The sequence below is a fragment of the Mus caroli genome, unplaced genomic scaffold (assembly GCF_978045245.1).
Source record: "Mus caroli unplaced genomic scaffold, Mus_caroli_1 scaffold_4, whole genome shotgun sequence".
Taxonomy (NCBI): Eukaryota; Metazoa; Chordata; class Mammalia; order Rodentia; family Muridae; genus Mus; species Mus caroli.
The window spans coordinates 66,486,731-66,493,433 of NW_028227259.1; the positions used below are offsets into that span (position 1 = coordinate 66,486,731).

The 6,703-nt window shown below is 45.3% G+C and overlaps 1 non-coding gene across 1 annotated transcript; it reads right to left on the bottom strand.

The window, feature by feature from the left end:
- Window positions 1-5,852: 5,852 nt before the first annotated feature.
- LOC115031198 (small nucleolar RNA SNORA17) lies at window positions 5,853-5,984 on the bottom strand. The gene has a single exon (XR_003836817.1). It is a non-coding gene; the product is annotated as a small nucleolar RNA SNORA17 (small nucleolar RNA).
- Between the last annotated feature and the right edge of the window lie 719 nt (window positions 5,985-6,703).

Genomic DNA, 6,703 nt, shown 5'->3' on the forward strand with positions numbered 1-6,703 from the left:
ACTTGCTGCAGGGGGTCCAGAGGCTGGGGTGGGTATGGGAATTTGCAGAGAACAGGAAAATCATTCTATTTAATGGCCTTTTGCTGACTCCTGGCAAAGGTCCTTGTTATCCCAGAAGCAGACTGGGTTCATTGCTCTCCCACTTCATTCATGGTCTCTTCAGGCAAACAGATCTCTAAGAAGCTCTGAGGCCGAGATCTCAACCCAGTACATGCTGGTGCCAGACTGGAATCTAGAGCTCACTGATAAGCACAAGGATTCTAGCTTGGAATGGCTTGACCTCTGGGCAACTGAATTGGTTAGAAGGAAAGCGGAGTGAAGATAGCCTGATGGGAGCTCAGGCTACACCTGAGGTCAAGGGGGTTTCCTATGAAGAGAGGCCTCACCAAGGCAAACATTTAGATCAAAGACCATTATGAATACATATTCACTTGCCAGTGTTATAATGACTCTTCCTGGCCTGGCTGTCAACTTGACTCTATCTGGATTGAACTACAATCCAGAATTGGATCCACCTTGAGTCTGGAAGACACAAGTTTCTGACCTGGATCTTGGAGATCTTGAGGCATAGTGGCTATGAAAAGCTGAGGCCCAGGCAAGGTAGTACATGCCTTTAATCCTAGGAGACTAAGGCAGGGAGATCTCTGAGTTCAAGGTTAGCCTGGGGCAGAACACTTCACATACTGCTGTTCATCACCAAGGAAGTCAGGACTGGAACCCAAGCAGGTCAGGAAGAAGGAGCTGATGCAGAGGGAAACATGGAGGGATGTTTCTTACTAGCTTGCTGTAGTGGCATACACCTTTAATTTGGCCCACACCTTCTGCTGGAGACTTACATAAGGACATTGGAAGAAGGAAGACTCGCTCTTCTTCACTGCTTGCATTTACCTGCCAGCACATCTGTTGGAATCTATTTCTACAGAAGACCAGCTCGTGGGACTGAGCAATCACTAGATTCTTGGACTTCTGATTCATAGCTGACCATTGTTGGGGAGTTGGACTACAGACTGTAAGCTACCATAATAAATTCCCTCAAGATAGAAAGACATTCTGTGACTCTAGAGATCTGTGACTAATACAGGTATCTTTCTAAGGTATCTCCAAACCCAAACTCACTCATGGGCTCAAGCAGAAAAGAAATCATATGTTAGACTTTTTTATTGTTTTTTTTTTCACCTTTCTCTACTTAGAAAATAAATATATGTTCTAACCAGGCTGTCTTGGCACTGCAGATGCATCTCAGCAGTTAGGAGAAGTGTTTACTGCTCTTGCAGACTCGGGTTTGGTACCCAGTCCCCACATGGTGACTCACAACCACCTGTAACTCCAGATTCTGAGCATCTGATACCCTCTTCTGGACTCCGAGGGCCCCTGCATGCATGTGCTGTACATAACTCACACAGGCACACACATACACATAAAATAATAAGCAACCAATAAATCTCTTCAACAGGACTGCCTTACTCTTCATCGTCCTCTTCGTATCTAACATGCAGAAAAGTGTTTTTGTTTTTTTTTTTTAAATCAGTGTGGCATAAAATGATCCCTTCCCAGAATAAGTGAATTCCATTGTGGTTTTGCATAAATAGGATCACAATAGTCATGGGCCACATATCTCTGGTCCCTAAAAGTGCCACTGTTTCTTTCCTCAGCCACATTTCAATACACCTCTTCTGGTATCTTCTAGAGAAGAGAGAAAGAAGTCTACCACAAACAGCAGTGGGCCCCGGCCTAGGCTCATAGCCTTTGGGGAATAAGGCAAAAGGAGAGCCATGAGTTCAAGGTCAACCTGGGATATATAGTATGAGGCAGGCCCACAGAGTTAGGCCTTCCTTGTCTCAGAAAAAAAAAATCTGACCAAACATAAAACAAAAAGAACAGTACACACCATGGAGTAAACTAAACAGGTGAAGCTCAGAAAAGGGTTATTAGGCCAGTGCAAGCATCCACTTCATACCTCACGGTGGATGCATGGTACTGTGTATTTGTCAAGACTCGCAGCACTGAACAGCACAAAGAACCAACCTGGATACATGCACTTCTGAATCACAAATAATTGTATTATTGTATTATTATTATTTATTACTATGTGTGTGTACATGAAGTGTGCATATGGGCCCACATGCCACAGCATGTGCATAGAGGTCAGAGGACAACTTTGTAACATCCACTCTCTACATCCACCTTTCTGTATATCTGTGGGATTGAATTTTTGTCCCAAATCTTTGGAGCCTTTATCCAAGGAGATATCTCACCAGCCCCTAAAACATCATTTTGATAGGGGGGAGTCTCTGGCATGAAGTGAAGATATGTCAATATCAATATTGTAAGTATATGAAACCATTTCTCTATAGAATATGGGTGGATTGCTGACTCAAGGACTTTATGAGAAGGATCTGAGACTCACCACAGAAGAAACTGTGCATGTAAACTGTGTTCTACAGAAGACAGATATTTCCCACTAGGCCTAAAATTCTAATATCACTATTTGTTCATACTAAGAATGAGCAATTTAATCATGCTTGGCTCCTCACTGCTAGATGGTAGGCATAGACAACCCAAGACAAGAGAATAGAAGCCTCCATGTGGGGATGGATTAGAGCTCAGGAAAACAAGTTTGAACTTGTGTTCAGTCTTGCACGGGCAGTATCTTGTTTGTTCTATGCGGCCAAAACAGAGTGTGAAGAGCTGGGTGCTTTACAACCAGAGGGTGATTGGCTCACAGTTGCAGAGGTTTTGAAGTCCAATATGGAGGAGTTCCATCCGGCAAAGGACTGCTAGATGTATCATTATGTGGTAAAAGCAGAGATAGTGGGCAAAAGAGGCCCCAAATTGCCCTTCTGTAAGAGTAACCGTTCTGTCCATAAGGGCCCAATCACCTCTCAATGCTGTTCAAACAGCACTTCAATTTCAGCATGAACTAAAGTGAGCTTTCAACACACACCAGGAAGCTGAGTACAGCTTTCTCCTCGGTGAGCTAGTAGACACATCTGTGTCACTATGATGTGTCACCTGAGAGATCATAGACCCACTGGCACATTAAACCAGAGCTCAGCTTTTAATATACTTTCCAAAAACAGAATTAGAAACATTGGCTAATTCCAGGACCGAATCAGGAGATAAGCAAAATGAACCCAGAGGATTTAATGCCACTAGAAAGTTATGAAAGCTGTAACTCACACACCCGCGCATAGGCTGAGATATCAAATGGACACAGGAACCAACAGAAGGCTCTTCTAAGAGCAAAGACAGAGCATACTGGGGCAACAGAATACGTCAAGTAATAATGATCTATAACTCGCAGCATGACATAAACATTCAAGAACTCACACTTGCATTTATGAGCTTAGAGAGTTGATTCTGCTAAGTTTGCCTCTCCACAAGCACACCCCACCCACCTGTACATATGCACAGCAGCAGCAGCAGCAATACAAAGAAATAGAGAAATGGGTACCATCATGGAGCCTAAAGACGTCACGGCTAAACATACTGTGGTGCTCTTAACAGATCCTGAACAAAAAGAGAACATTAAAGGGGATCTGGGAGAAAAAAATGTAAATGAAGCATAGACTTATAACTAATGACAACAGGACAAACTAGGCTCATTGCTTGTGCCAAGTGTTCAATGTCAGAAACAGGAGGAAGTGTATACAGGCTAGGATATATGGGAACTTTCTGTATGGTTTCACAACTTTTCTGCAAACTTAAAGCTGTTCTAAAGTAAAAGAAGAAGACAGATCCTGGAAGTTTATGTGGCGATTCCAGGCAAGATTAGTACATTCTTCTACTAACTCTGCTAGCTCCACACACTCTCAGGGCTCTCCTTTCTGTGCCTTCCCATCCAGGTCTCTGCTGTCTGCTTTAACACCAGCAAATGCAGCTCCTCTAAGTCCTCTAGCAACCCAAGTGTTTGTCTTCAGCCCGTGTGGTCCTCTCAGCTGAACAAACTCCAACACTTAGCAGAACAGCTCTGCCCCACCCCCACCCCCCCACCCCCAGCCCCAGTTCACCCTTGTGATACATTAACGCTCCTACATGTCCAGTTTACGGAGATATGCTCAAATGGCTTTGTTTTTGTCTCATTGTGAGGTTTCCAGAGGAAAATAAATGGGTATGGAAAGAGCCCTGAAAAACTAACCTCAAACAGGGTGTCTGCACACTTCAGGGAGTTCAATTATAATTCCCACAAAAATTAAAGAAAAAATGAGAACTCAAAGTGTAGGCACTTAGAAGGCTGGGAGGTAAAACAGATACAAGGCATAATAATAATGATAATGATAATAATAATAAAGTTCCTACTGAATTCTAGGCTGTGGCTAAGTCTGCGACATGAAAAGCCCCAGGACAAGGAGGGCGAGGCTGGTCCTCAGGTGTGGTGCTTGTTTGCAGACTTGCCCACTCTGTCTCCTAATTGCCTCAGATAAGCAATACTTCACCTTAAAAAAAAATTACCTTTTTACTGGTTCTTTGTAAATTTCACATCATGCACCCCAATCCGACTCCTCTTGCCCTACCCTTATACCTGCTCTCCGCCCTTGCAACCTCCCCCACAACAGAGGGGAAAAAAATCTCATTGTGGAAGCTGTAGTGTGTAACAGCGTGTTCCTCTTGGTACACCCTTTTATCCACTTCTTTATTTGCAAATGTCCATTGCAATCACTCATTGGTCTGTTACGAGGCCTCTGGCTTCTGGTACCCTAGCAATACTGCATCCTCACTGGGACTCCTCTTGGATATGCTGTTCTTGCCCTGTGTCATGGAGATCCTGTAGTTTTGGCTCTGTAGAGCTGGCCTTTTATTGCACTTTAGCAGTTCATTGATGGTGTATATATTGGGATGGGTCGATTCAAAGTTCTGGATCTGGGCCTGAGAGGTCTCCGAGTTGGTCAGCTCATTGACTCTCACACACTCATGCCCGTGGGGTCTGTTCAGTAGCAACCCCTCTACCCAAGGCCAGCTCTACCCTGCTACCCAGACAAGTGTTATAGCCGGTGAGGGACAGGACCAGATCTCTGGCTCTCATTACCCCAGGGCCAGCTCTCTTGCCTGCCATAGGTAATGAGGAAAGATGGATGGGGAAGAAACAAGAGATCATGCCACCCTTGCCAGAGCCACCACACAACAGACAAGAGATCACATCCTTGGAGCTGGCTCACCCAAAACTCCCAAGCTGCTCTCCCAAATAATGCAGTTGGCTAGAGGTAGGGCCAGTTCTCCCCTGATGCCCAAACAAGGGGTGGGGCCAGCTTTGCATAGCTCTCAGACATCAACATGCCTCCAGGCAATTGCTTAGACCAGGGAAGTCTACCTGGCCTTTGGTGGTAACAGATCCCTGCTGCTTCAGGAACCACAAACCAGATGTGGCCCCCAGAAGCAGCACAGACAAGAACCTCAGGGGCATCACCATCACTGGCTACTCACATAAGGCTGTCCCCTCCCTACTCTTGAGTCTCCAGTTCTGCCTCTCTTCATTGTGCCCACATCCTTTGGTTTCTCCTTCTCTTCTGTTTCTCCACCACTTCTTTGATCCTCTTAGTGGATCTCAGGGTCTCTGAGTGTCTGAGGTTATCTCAGAAGTGGTCTCAGGAGTGCTATGACCCACTTGAGCATTATGGCACCGGGCAAAGGTCATGACTAATAGTACTCTCAGGCTAGCTTCCTGTCTCCCTGTCCAAGCCCCATGGTGCTGCTGTGGTGGTCCTCTAGGGCTTGCACTTCATCAGGGTTCTATGGCCCCAGCCAGATTCTTCTAGTCTCTGGCTTGCTTCCTGATCTGGGAATCCATCTGGGCCTACACAGCATCAGACTGGTGGTCATCTCAGACTCCCCCCACCCCCCCTTTTTTTTCAGGGAGTGTTTGACTACTCATCAATCAAATGTTCACAGGTCAGAACACTAAGCATAGACATAGCCTTTCACCTTCCTGCCACCTATGGACACGCATGTGACACAGCAGGCACACCTGTAAAACCTCTAAAGGCAGGGCAATACTCATCTTTTAAGAAGAAAATTTAAAATTTCAGACAAGAGTCTTACTATATTGTCCTTGACTGGTCTGAAATTTGTAGCAGTCCTCCTGTCTCAGCTTCCTGAAAGTAATCATTTTTTTAAAAAAACAAATGTTTTTATTTTATGTTATGTGATAAGCATTTATCTTAAATGAATGCTTGCACCACATGCAAGTCTGGTACCCCTGGAGGCCAGGAGAGATATCAGATCCTCTGGAATTGGAGTTACAGATGTTTGTGAGCTGCCTTGTGGATACTGGGAATCCCAGGTCCTCTGTCAGAGCAGTCAGCCCCCTAGAACCACCTTTTAATGAACCATGAATGCTGAGTGTGACCAGGGTTAGGAGGCAGTGACAGGTGCCAGATGCCCATGGATTTATTTGGGGGGTGGGGGTGGGGGGCTGCATTCTCACTATCCTCCACCCTAGTCAGAGGATAGTAGTTTAGAAGTCAGATAGGGAAATATGTGAGCCATTTGAAGCTGTTGGGTCTTTTACTAATCCACAAAATGAATGACATTTAAGAGCTAAGGCCAGTGTTGCAACTAGTCATGTCTTCCAGAGAGAAGAAAAGCAAGAGTGAACGATGCACTTGGGAGGCTGAGGCTGGAAAACGGTGAGTTCAAGGCCAACTAGGCCTACTCAAGGAAACGCCCCTCTTCATACACAATCTTCCTCCTCCTCCTCCTCCTCCTC